This window comes from Schizosaccharomyces japonicus, assembly GCF_000149845.2.
Source record: "Schizosaccharomyces japonicus yFS275 unplaced genomic scaffold supercont5.12, whole genome shotgun sequence".
Lineage (NCBI taxonomy): Eukaryota > Fungi > Ascomycota > Schizosaccharomycetes > Schizosaccharomycetales > Schizosaccharomycetaceae > Schizosaccharomyces > Schizosaccharomyces japonicus.
Window position 1 is genome coordinate 1 of NW_011627871.1, and position 10,739 is coordinate 10,739.

General features: G+C 44.5%; 7 non-coding genes and 1 pseudogene across 8 annotated transcripts; 5 read left to right on the forward strand and 3 right to left on the reverse strand.

Annotated features, from left to right (window-relative positions):
• Positions 1 to 977: 977 nt before the first annotated feature.
• On the forward strand, positions 978 to 1,049 carry SJAG_16431. The gene has a single exon. It is a non-coding gene; the product is annotated as a tRNA-Ala (tRNA).
• A 95-nt stretch (positions 1,050 to 1,144) lies between these two features.
• On the reverse strand, positions 1,145 to 1,235 carry SJAG_16432. The gene has a single exon. It is a non-coding gene; the product is annotated as a tRNA-Met (tRNA).
• A 525-nt stretch (positions 1,236 to 1,760) lies between these two features.
• Positions 1,761 to 1,831, forward strand: SJAG_16433. The gene has a single exon. It is a non-coding gene; the product is annotated as a tRNA-Gly (tRNA).
• Positions 1,832 to 4,802: 2,971 nt separating this feature from the next.
• On the reverse strand, positions 4,803 to 4,893 carry SJAG_16434. Its single transcript has one exon. It is a non-coding gene; the product is annotated as a tRNA-Met (tRNA).
• Positions 4,894 to 5,419: 526 nt separating this feature from the next.
• Positions 5,420 to 5,488, forward strand: SJAG_16435 (annotated as a pseudogene). Its single transcript has one exon. The product of its transcript is annotated as a tRNA-OTHER (tRNA).
• Positions 5,489 to 8,342: 2,854 nt separating this feature from the next.
• Positions 8,343 to 8,414, forward strand: SJAG_16436. Its single transcript has one exon. It is a non-coding gene; the product is annotated as a tRNA-Ala (tRNA).
• A 95-nt stretch (positions 8,415 to 8,509) lies between these two features.
• Positions 8,510 to 8,600, reverse strand: SJAG_16437. Its single transcript has one exon. It is a non-coding gene; the product is annotated as a tRNA-Met (tRNA).
• A 528-nt stretch (positions 8,601 to 9,128) lies between these two features.
• SJAG_16438 lies at positions 9,129 to 9,199 on the forward strand. The gene has a single exon. It is a non-coding gene; the product is annotated as a tRNA-Gly (tRNA).
• The last annotated feature ends 1,540 nt before the right edge of the window (positions 9,200 to 10,739 follow it).

The following is a 10,739-nucleotide window of genomic DNA, read 5'->3' on the forward strand; positions in this document are numbered from 1 at the left end:
ATGCGATAAACCGTTACGGCAAGTTGAGTTGAAAGATCTAATGATTAAACAGGTATTCTGGGTAAAAGGGAAACCCAAGAATATATTAAGTGATTGTGGTCCACAACTTCGAGCAAAAACGTGGCAGGGTTATTGCGCTTCTTTAGGGGTTGACTTGAGTTTTACGGCAGGTTACATTCAGGCCACGGACCAATGGTCAAACAGAGAGGATGAACCGAAGTCTCAAGAGATATTTAAGATGTTATTGCTCGAAGTTCGAAGACACTTGGGCTAATTATCTGAAAAGAGCTGAATTCAATCACAATACAACACCCTAACGCAGCGGCAGGGAAAACCGCGTACTTTATTGAACATGGACGCGAGGCAGTGGTATCTGATCTATCTTACCGTTTGGACTTGAAAGAAATGAACAGACAACACTTCCGGACCAATTCCACGTGTCCCAACTCGAAAAATACAATGCCAGAGAACCACCAATTGTTGCGAAAGACGATTATCAAATTACTAGCATTGCAGCTATCTTAAATCACAGGTTAACGGAAATGAACTATGGGTATAATGTGTCTACGTGAAGCCATACAACGATGAAGTGACAAGTGAGCCGCAATACGAGACACACAAAGACTGGTTGCTCGCGCAAAGAGTAAAACCTTTGGCAATTGAGGAGCTAAGATCTTATTATCAACGTCACAAGATTTCAAAAGCTCCTTACCGAAAACATGGAGAATCAAGGACAGCACAGCGATGCGCTTGCAAGAAGAATCGTAGCGCGCCGCAAACCTCATCAAGAGTCTTGGACGATGAATGTCACAGGCAATAAAGGCTCCGGAAAAGTGTAAAAGACCCCAAGAAAACAACAGCAGATAGCTCTCGGAGAAAGAGGACTACTCAGATACATCCGTTTCTGTATCCACAAATTTCTATTTCAAAAACCCCAACTCCTTTGGTGCAGCGATCATCACAGCAGAAGTGGTTGTGGGCATATGATGCAGTGGTAGCATGCTCGCTTTGCATGCGAGTCGTCCTGGGTTCAATCCCCAGTGTGTCCAAGGGTTTTTGGATGTTGGGCGTCTTGGTCGGAGCGCTAGCGGGGTGGAAGCCAACCGGCGCAATGACTCCTTCCAAGAAACAAAACCGGTAAAAGTTGCGAGGCCAGGTTTCGATCCTGGGACCTACGGGTCGCAACGTTTCACTGTTCGTATGAGCCCGTCGGAGTTCCACTCTCCTACCTCGCACTTCCTGTAAGGTCTCGCCAATATCATCCAACTTAGGTCACAGACTCCCTTCTCCCAAGCCTCTTAAGCTAACACTCAGCAATCAACCCATCCGTCTATCCTTTACGAAGTAGCCGGACGGAACCGAAAGTTCGCAAACACATTTCTCCCTCGCCCAACCGCTTCCGCTACAGTGACGCGTTCTTTAGCTTCAAAGACAGCCGAGCTAGGAACAACCTTATGGTCCGCACCAACCTAAGGGGGGCTCGTTGCCGAGCAAGGCCTGCCATAGGCAATATTCAGTCGGCACTAATGCAAGGCTGGGGATATGGAACCTACAGCCGCGCAGTAAAGTATGTAGGACAGATCGTCTGTAGTCCGATACATTTCGAACACTCACGCCTATCGGCTTCTAGTACAGTTTGTTCCTAATCTTTACTGACTAGTGCTCTATTCTTGCTATCGCAGAAGGCTAGATAGATGGAAACCAGGTATCAGTTTTCCGACTAAACGGTTAGTAGGAATTGCGCGCCGACAGGACAGTGCGCATCAGTGGTGTAGCGGTAACATCAATGCCTTCCAAGCATTAGCTCCGGGTTCGACTCCCGGCTGATGCAGAGCAGCCCGGCTTTTTCCCTTTTTTTGTTCTGTCCGTCAGCAACTGCTATTATGCTTGTCGAGCGTACGATTAGCACGGCCAGTCTAGCCACTACACACGATATCTTCACAGCCAACGAACAAGTAATGCAAGTAATGCATCCATGATTCGCGTAGCGCGCCGTGGCCCGTCCCTTTAAAGTAAGTAAATAAGTAAATAAGTAAATAAGTAAATAAATAAACAAATAAACAAATAAACAAATAAAAATAAATAAACAAATAAACAAATAAACAAATAATAATAGTACACAGAAAAACCCAAACCCGGCGTGTCACACGAGAAGCAAAACTACGAAGAGACTTGAAGGGATCTTTCAAAACCATTTATTGAGAAATCTATACCACCAAGATAAAACCATTTATTGAGAAATCCAACGAACAAGATATTGCAATGTACGTCTTCAGTGCCAACGAAGGGTGTAGAACGATATAGCATAGTTCGTTGATCCGCCACCCACTTGCGAGAGGATTGTGATAAGGCTCACTAGTATACACATCTTCGCGCGTTGGGGAATCGGAAAAAGACTTATCTCATTCGCGTAAAAGAGAGTGGAACTTGCTTTTCTAGGGGAAGATAAGATTGATCTCTTGTTGCTACTTTGCTATGGCTTTTATACCTTAAAATAAATGTGCTAATCCAATCGATCGATGATAAGTGTTTGCCCAATCGGCTGTGGGTGCTGTAGGTGACTGCCTTGCGTGGCAAGAATCAGAGATGTAGTAAGAGACTGGTATCAGATAAGCCGTAGTCCTTACCATCCGCTACGGATTCGCAAGGGCGATGAAGCGGAGAGAACGGCTTTCATAGCCGATTTGGGAACTGAACTAACTCATAGTCACTCCACTCGAACTTAGCAATGCTCCGACATGCCCCACAAGAAACAATAGCGTTATTTTCCGGGAGTTTTTGAACCGCTGTTGTACGGGTAACAAGGATGACATATGTATTTATTATGCAACATGTAGGAGAAGCACGTCTACACCTAAATGTAGAGAAGCGCGGGCTTAAGATTAAAGAACTAGAATAAATTACGGTGATTTATTTCGAAAATAAAAGCGAAGCCCGATTCAGAAGCAAACTGAGAGCAATGCGATACTATTAAACGGAAACGGAAGAGAGCCAGCAACGTTAGGCAACTGCGTGGATTCGCTCGTTATGTGAACCCACACTCGAAAAATCACAATGGCCCCCCGCTCTTGTTTTTCGAACGGCACAGGAGGATGCCTTGTTAAACCAAGAATGCTGCTTGCAATGCGCAATGCGCAATGCTTGTTAGCTTATCGAAAAGGCGTAATTGAAATAAGAAGGCTAAACGACAGCTTCCCTGTGCAGCCGCTAAAATAGACACCTTTTTAAAACGTTGATTACAAAACGAAGGGTTGAGAAAAAAAGCCGACGATGAATTGTGTCGATAGACGACTATGTGACGAAAAGATGCTATTGATGCCCCCCTGACAAACGCAGAATTAAGAAGAAAAGCCGACGTTGATTTACGTCGAGGTTTATTATATGACGAAAAAGATGCAATTATTGTGCCTAACATGATGATTCCCTGAATGGTGGACATCAAGGGGTGGACATCAAGGGCGTGATAAACACTTGCTAAAATTGCAGCCAGATGTTATTCGCAAAAATGTTTCGGTTCGGCCTGCCCTTCGGCCGAAACCATAAGCCTTATGGAAAACTTATGGAAAAATGCAGCCGCTAATGGAAAAATGCAGCCGCTAAATGTTCTTTCAATTGCCAAGTCGCCCAGATTTTATACAGATTTTCCAAAAAGCAGAAAAAGGGGTTACAGTCGTCCCATGCGATAAAACCGTTACGGCAAGTGAGTTGAAAGATCTAATGATTAAACAGGTATTCTGGGTAAAAGGGAACCCAAGAATATATTAAGTGATTGTGGTCCACAACTTCGAGCAAAAACGTGGCAGGGTTATTGCGCTTCTTTAGGGGTTGACTTGAGTTTTACGGCAGGTTACATTCAGGCCACGGACCAATGGTCAAACAGAGAGGATGAACCGAAGTCTCAAGAGATATTTAAGATGTTATTGCTCGAAGTTCGAAGACACTTGGGCTAATTATCTGAAAAGAGCTGAATTCAATCACAATACAACACCCTAACGCAGCGGCAGGGAAAACCGCGTACTTTATTGAACATGGACGCGAGGCAGTGGTATCTGATCTATCTACCGTTTGGAAGAATGAACAGACAACACTTCCGGACCAATTCCACGTGTCCCAACTCGAAAAATCAATGCCAGAGAACCACCAATTGTTGCGAAAGACGATTATCAAATTACTAGCATTGCAGCTATCTTAAATCACAGGGTTAACGGAAATGAACTATGGGTATAATGTGTCTACGTGAAGCCATACAACGATGAAGTGACAAGTGAGCCGCAATACGAGACACACAAAGACTGGTTGCTCGCGCAAAGAGTAAAACCTTTGGCAATTGAGGAGCTAAGATCTTATTATCAACGTCACAAGATTTCAAAAGCTCCTTACCGAAACATGGAGAATCAAGGACAGCACAGCGATGCGCTTGCAAGAAGAATCGTAGCGCGCCGCAAACCTCATCAAGAGTCTTGGACGATGAATGTCACAGGCAATAAAGGCTCCGGAAAAGTGTAAAAGACCCCAAGAAAAACAACAGCAGATAGCTCTCGGAGAAAGAGGACTACTCAGATACATCCGTTTTCTGTATCCACAAATTTCTATTTCAAAAACCCCAATCCTTTGGTGCAGCGATCATCACAGCAGAATGTCAAAGACAATACTCCAGATGTCTAATTGATAACTCCGGTCTAGTCGTCCTGGGTTCAATCCCCAGTGTGTCCAAGGGTTTTTGGATGTTGGGCGTCTTGGTCGGAGCGCTAGCTGATCAATACACATTCACCTATAACTTTCTAAAACTAAACCGGTAAAAGTTGCGAGGCCAGGTTTCGATCCTGGGACCTACGGGTCGCAACGTTTCACTGTTCGTATGAGCCCGTCGGAGTTCCACTCTCCTACCTCGCACTTCCTGTAAGGTCTCGCCAATATCATCCAACTTAGGTCACAGACTCCCTTTCTCCCAAGCCTCTTAAGCTAACACTCAGCAATCAACCCATCCGTCTATCCTTTACGAAGTAGCCGGACGGAACCGAAAGTTCGCAAACACATTTTCTCCCTCGCCCAACCGCTTCCGCTACAGTGACGCGTTCTTTAGCTTCAAAGAACAGCCGAGCTAGGAACAACCTTATGGTCCGCACCAACCTAAGGGGGCGTCGTTGCCGAGCAAGGCCTGCCATAGGCAATATTCAGTCGGCACTAATGCAAGGCTGGGGATATGGAACCTACAGCCGCGCAGTAAAGTATGTAGGACAGATCGTCTGTAGTCCGATACATTTCGAACACTCACGCCTATCGGCTTCTAGTACAGTTGTTCCTAATCTTTACTGACTAGTGCTCTATTCTTGCTATCGCAGAAGGCTAGATAGATGGAAACCAGGTATCAGTTTCCGACTAAACGGTTAGTAGGAATTGCGCGCCGACAGGACAGTGCGCATCAGTGGTGTAGCGGTAACATCAATGCCTTCAAGCATTAGCTCCGGGTTCGATCCCGGCTGATGCAGAGCAGCCCGGCTTTTCCCTTTTTGTTCTGTCCGTCAGCAACTGCTATTATGCTTGCGAGCGTACGATTAGCACGGCCAGTCTAGCCACTACACACGATATCTTCACAGCCAACGAACAAGTAATGCATCCATGATTCGCGTAGCGCGCCGTGCCGTGAAGCTCCTTGACCAATAAATAAGTAAATAAGTAAATAAGTAAATAAGTAAATAAGTAAATAAGTAAATAAGTAAATAAGTAAATAAGTAAATAAGTAAACAAATAAATAAGTAAATAAGTAAACAAATAAAATAAAATAAAATAAAATAAAACAGAGTACATAGTACACAGAAAACCCGGCGTGTCACACGAGAAGCAAAAGTCTGCTACGAAGAGACTTGAAGGGATCTTTCAAAACCATTTATTGAGAAATCTATACCACCAAGATATTGCAATGTACGTCTTCAGTGCCAACGAAGGGTGTAGAACGATATAGCATGGCTATTAACTATAAACCCTCAATTGCAGTTAATTAAAGAGTTCGTTGATCCGCCACCCACTTGCGAGAGGATTGTGATAAGGCTCACTAGTATACACATCTTCGCGCGTTGGGGAATCGGAAAAAGACTTATCTCATTCGCGTAAAAGAGAGTGGAACTTGCTTTTCTAGGGGAAGATAAGATTGATCTCTTGTTGCTACTTTGCTATGGCTTTTATACCTTAAAATAAATGTGCTAATCCAATCGATCGATGATAAGTGTTTGCCCAATCGGCTGTGGGTGCTGTAGGTGACTGCCTTGCGTGGCAAGAATCAGAGATGTAGTAAGAGACTGGTATCAGATAAGCCGTAGTCCTTACCATCCGCTACGGATTCGCAAGGGCGATGAAGCGGAGAGAACGGCTTTCATAGCCGATTTGGGAACTGAACTAACTCATAGTCACTCCACTCGAACTTAGCAATGCTCCGACATGCCCCACAAGAAACAATAGCGTTATTTTCCGGGAGTTTTGAACCGCTGTTGTACGGGTAACAAGGATGACATATGTATTTATATGCAACATGTAGGAGAAGCACGTCTACACCTAATGTAGAGAAGCGCGGGCTTAAGATTAAAGACTAGAATAAATTACGGTGATTATTTCGAAAATAAAAGCGAAGCCCGATTCAGAAGCAAACTGAGAGCAATGCGATACTATTAAACGGAACGGAAGAGAGCCAGCAACGTTAGGCAACTGCGTGGATTCGCTCGTTATGTGAACCCACACTCGAAAATCACAATGGCCCCCGCTCTTGTTTTTCGAACGGCACAGGAGGATGCCTTTGTTAAAACCAGAATGCTGCTTGCAATGCGCAATGCGCAATGCTTGTTAGCTTATCGAAAGGCGTAATTGAAATAAGAAGGCTAAACGACAGCTTCCCTGTGCAGCCGCTAAATAGACACCTTTTAAAACGTTGATTACAAACGAAGGGTTGAGAAAAAGCCGACGATGAATTGTGTCGATAGACGACTATGTGACGAAAAGATGCTATTGATGCCCCCTGACAAACGCAGAATTAAGAAGAAAGCCGACGTTGATTTACGTCGAGGTTTATTATATGACGAAAAGATGCAATTATTGTGCCGACAGAAGGCGAACACATTAACATGATGATTCCCTGAATGGTGGACATCAAGGGCTGATAAAACACTTGCTAAAATTGCAGCCAAATTCAGTTGGTATGGAATGTCAGATGTTATTCGCAAAATGTTCGGCCTGCCCTATATGCCTGCCCTATATGCCGCCAAATGGCGAAACCATAAGCCTTATGGAGTCGCCCAGCTGTAAATGTTCCAAGTCGCCCAGCTGAGGCAAAAAGCAGAAACTTTGATTCGATTCTGGTTATTTGATTCGATTTTCAAGGGGTTAACAGTCGTCCCATGCGATAAACCGTTACGGCAAGTGAGTTGAAAAAACCGTTACGGCAAGTGAGTTGAAAGATCTAATGATTAAACAGGTATTCTGGGTAAAAGGGAAACCCAAGAATATATTAAGTGATTGTGGTCCACATTAGGGGTTGACTTGAGTTTTACGGCAGGTTACATTCAGGCCACGGACCAATGGTCAAACAGAGAGGATGAACCGAAGTCTCAAGAGATATTAAGATGTTATTGCTCGAAGTTCGAAGACACTTGGGCTAATTATCTGAAAGAGCTGAATTCAATCACAATACAACACCCTAACGCAGCGGCAGGGAAAACCGCGTACTTATGAACATGGACGCGAGGCAGTGGTATCTGATCTATCTTACCGTTGGACTTGAAAGAATGAACAGACAACACTTCCGGACCAATTCCACGTGTCCCAACTCGAAAATACAATGCCAGAGAACCACCAATTGTTGCGAAAGACGATTATCAAATTACTAGCATTGCAGCTATCTAAATCACAGGGTTAACGAATGAACTATGGGTATAATGTGTCTACGTGAAGCCATACAACGATGAAGTGACAAGTGAGCCGCAATACGAGACACACAAAGACTGGTTGCTCGCGCAAAGAGTAAAACCTTTGGCAATTGAGGAGCTAAGATCTTATTATCAACGTCACAAGATTTCAAAAGCTCCTTACCGAAAACATGGAGAATCAAGGACAGCACAGCGATGCGCTTGCAAGAAGAATCGTAGCGCGCCGCAAACCTCATCAAGAGTCTTGGACGATGAATGTCACAGGCAATAAAGGCTCCGGAAAAGTGTAAAAGACCCCAAGAAAACAACAGCAGATAGCTCTCGGAGAAAGAGGACTACTCAGATACATCCGTTTTCTGTATCCACAAATTTCTATTTCAAAAACCCCAACTCCTTTGGTGCAGCGATCATCACAGCAGAAGTGGTTGTGGGCATATGATGCAGTGGTAGCATGCTCGCTTTGCATGCGAGTCGTCCTGGGTTCAATCCCCAGTGTGTCCAAGGGTTTTTGGATGTTGGGCGTCTTGGTCGGAGCGCTAGCGGGGGTGGAAGCCAACCGGCGCAATGACTCCTTCCAAGAAGGAAAACCGGTAAAGTTGCGAGGCCAGGTTTCGATCCTGGGACCTACGGGTCGCAACGTTTCACTGTTCGTATGAGCCCGTCGGAGTTCCACTCTCCTACCTCGCACTTCCTGTAAGGTCTCGCCAATATCATCCAACTTAGGTCACAGACTCCCTTTCTCCCAAGCCTCTTAAGCTAACACTCAGCAATCAACCCATCCGTCTATCCTTTACGAAGTAGCCGGACGGAACCGAAAGTTCGCAAACACATTTTCTCCCTCGCCCAACCGCTTCCGCTACAGTGACGCGTTCTTTAGCTTCAAAGAACAGCCGAGCTAGGAACAACCTTATGGTCCGCACCAACCTAAGGGGGCGTCGTTGCCGAGCAAGGCCTGCCATAGGCAATATTCAGTCGGCACTAATGCAAGGCTGGGGATATGGAACCTACAGCCGCGCAGTAAAGTATGTAGGACAGATCGTCTGTAGTCCGATACATTTCGAACACTCACGCCTATCGGCTTCTAGTACAGTTTGTTCCTAATCTTTACTGACTAGTGCTCTATTCTTGCTATCGCAGAAGGCTAGATAGATGGAAACCAGGTATCAGTTTTCCGACTAAACGGTTAGTAGGAATTGCGCGCCGACAGGACAGTGCGCATCAGTGGTGTAGCGGTAACATCAATGCCTTCCAAGCATTAGCTCCGGGTTCGACTCCCGGCTGATGCAGAGCAGCCCGGCTTTTCCCTTTTTTGTTCTGTCCGTCAGCAACTGCTATTATGCTTGTCGAGCGTACGATTAGCACGGCCAGTCTAGCCACTACACACGATATCTTCACAGCCAACGAACAAGTAATGCATCCATGATTCGCGTAGCGCGCCGTGAGTAAACAAATAAATAAGTCCCTTTAAAGGACCAATAAATTAAATAAGTAAATAAGTAAATAAGTAAATAAGTAAAAATAAAAATAAAAATAAAAACAGTATAATAGTACACATAAACAAATAAACAAATAAACAAATAAACAAAAAACAGTATAATAGTACACAGAAAAACCCGGCGTGTCACACGAGAAGCAAAAGTCTGCTACGAAGAGACTTGAAGGGATCTTTCGTCTTCAGTGCCAACAAGGGTGTAGAACGATATAGCATGGCTATTAACTATAAACCCTCAATTGCAGTTATTAAAGAGTTCGTTGATCCGCACCCACTTGCGAGAGGATTGTGATAAGGCTCACTAGTATACACATCTTCGCGCGTTGGGAATCGGAAAAAGACTTATCTCATTCGCGTAAAGAGAGTGGAACTTGCTTTTCTAGGGAAGATAAGATTGATCTCTTGTTGCTACTTTGCTATGGCTTTTATACCTTAAATAATGTGCTAATCCAATCGATCGATGATAAGTGTTTGCCCAATCGGCTGTGGTGCTGTAGGTGACTGCCTTGCGTGGCAAGATCAGAGATGTAGTAAGAGACTGGTATCAGATAAGCCGTAGTCCTTACATCCGCTACGGATTCGCAAGGGCGATGAAGCGGAGAGAACGGCTTCATAGCCGATTTGGGAACTGAACTAACTCATAGTCACTCCACTCGAACTTAGCAATGCTCCGACATGCCCCACAAGAAACAATAGCGTTATTTTCCGGGAGTTTTTGAACCGCTGTTGTACGGGTAACAAGGATGACATATGTATTTATTATGCAACATGTAGGAGAAGCACGTCTACACCTAAATGTAGAGAAGCGCGGGCTTAAGATTAAAGAACTAGAATAAATTACGGTGATTTATTTCGAAAAATAAAAGCGAAGCCCGATTCAGAAGCAAACTGAGAGCAATGCGATACTATTAAACGGAAACGGAAGAGAGCCAGCAACGTTAGGCAACTGCGTGGATTCGCTCGTTATGTGAACCCACACTCGAAAAATCACAATGGCCCCCCGCTCTTGTTTTTTCGAACGGCACAGGAGGATGCCTTTGTTAAAACCAAGAATGCTGCTTGCAATGCGCAATGCGCAATGCTTGTTAGCTTATCGAAAAGGCGTAATTGAAATAAGAAGGCTAAACGACAGCTTCCCTGTGCAGCCGCTAAAATAGACACCTTTTTAAAACGTTGATTACAAAACGAAGGGTTGAGAAAAAAAAAGCCGACGATGAATTGTGTCGATAGACGACTATGTGACGAAAAAGATGCTATTGATGCCCCCCTGACAAACGCAGAATTAAGACAAAAGCCGACGTTGATTTACGTCGAGGTTTATTATATGACGAAAA